This window comes from Acyrthosiphon pisum, chromosome X (assembly GCF_005508785.2).
Source record: "Acyrthosiphon pisum isolate AL4f chromosome X, pea_aphid_22Mar2018_4r6ur, whole genome shotgun sequence".
NCBI lineage: Eukaryota > Metazoa > Arthropoda > Insecta > Hemiptera > Aphididae > Acyrthosiphon > Acyrthosiphon pisum.
In genome coordinates, this window is record NC_042493.1 from 20023240 (window position 1) to 20024911 (window position 1672).

The 1672-nt window shown below is 23.9% G+C and overlaps 1 pseudogene; it reads right to left on the minus strand.

Moving 5' to 3' along the window:
- Positions 1-1672, minus strand: part of LOC100568545 — a 3915-nt pseudogene that overhangs the window by 891 nt on the left and 1352 nt on the right.

The following is a 1672-nucleotide window of genomic DNA, read 5'->3' on the forward strand; positions in this document are numbered from 1 at the left end:
TTTGAATTCAATGATATAATATCACTGTATAAGAAAAACGATTCTTAGCGGAGACGGTATATCAGTCTATGTATTAGACATATATATACTTATCTATGGTATTAAAAAAAAATTGACCTATAATAGGTACCTATAATAAATTCCAAATTAATCATATCATAATATCTATTAGGTGCTTATAAGTTATAACGCGTTATACATCAACAAAAAACCGTGGTAAAATCATAGATATATAATAGTATACTTTAGAAGTTTCAAGTACCCACGAATAATATTATACAATCACAACAAAATAACTAAAATAGTTATCCTAGGTTTTTAATATGTAATTTCGTCCAAATTTGTACTTAAAATGACTATAAAAATAAACTGTGTAATTGTATTTTTTAGATTTTTTGGTAACAGAATTAATTACTTACGTGGAATCTTGTTTTAAATTTTTAATTCTTAGATACAAAAATTGAACATTTTATAAATTTTTAACTACAAAATAATTTTTCAAATTAAGATTTGATAAATTTTGTCAAAATTTGATCTTTAAATGCTTATAAAAAAAAATTGTGCCTATGTATTTTTAATATTTTTCAACTGATATTGTAACAATATATCAGGAGCTTCGTATTAAATTTTTACACTTTTTGGCCCAACAGATAAAACTTTATTGATATTTATAGAAAAAAAAACTAAAAAAAATTAAAAACCGAAAATGTCCGTAAACAGCTCAAAAAGAGTCAAAATATTTTCAAAATTGTATGGTGTGTATAGGAAATGCTAATATAAACATTCAGTAAAATTTTCATGTATCTGCAGTTATTCGTTTTTGAATTACAACAAAATAAGGAAATCGCTACATGAGAAAACAAGTTGTAAAAATTTGAATTTCAAACGATCATAAAAATTTAATTTGACTTTCTTATAGATATTTTTTGTTTGATATAGGTAGATAATCTTATAAGGAATCTTGTATTACATTTTCATATCTTAGATTTAAAAAGAAAAATTTTTATGAATTTCTAACTCGAAATAATTTGCAAATTTTCGTGATTTTTCCATATTTTGTCATTTTTTGAACTTTAAATGCTTATAAAAAAAAAACTGTGACTAACGATTTTTAATATTTTTCATCTGCCTTTGAAACAATATACTAGGAGCCTTCTAGTAAATTTTCAAGCTTTTTTATCCAACAAATAAAATTTTATTGATATTTTTAGAAAAAAAACTAAAAAAAAATGGAAAATGAAAATGTCCATAAAGAGCTCCAAATAAATCAAAATATTTTGAACATTTTATGGTGTATATAAAATGCTAAGATAAACATTCAGTCAAAATTTCATGTATCTACGGTCATTTTTTTTAAAGTTACACCAAAAACCAAATTCAATTTTGTGAAAAATCGATTTTGCGTAAAAATTCCCGTTCTTCCTTAATTTTTCTTTTGTTTTTCCCGGCGCTTTTGAAAACTACTGGGAAATTTAAATTTTGACCTCCCCAATGCACCAACGATATTCACTTTCTGATCGAACAAGATACTGAAGTTGAAAATCGTAGCATTATTTCGACTACTTATCGTGTACACAGACACAAAAAAAATAAAAAATAAAAAAACACACCTCATTGTAAAATCAATACATTCATCGTTCCACTCAGAATCTAAAACTGAAAATTTAAAAAT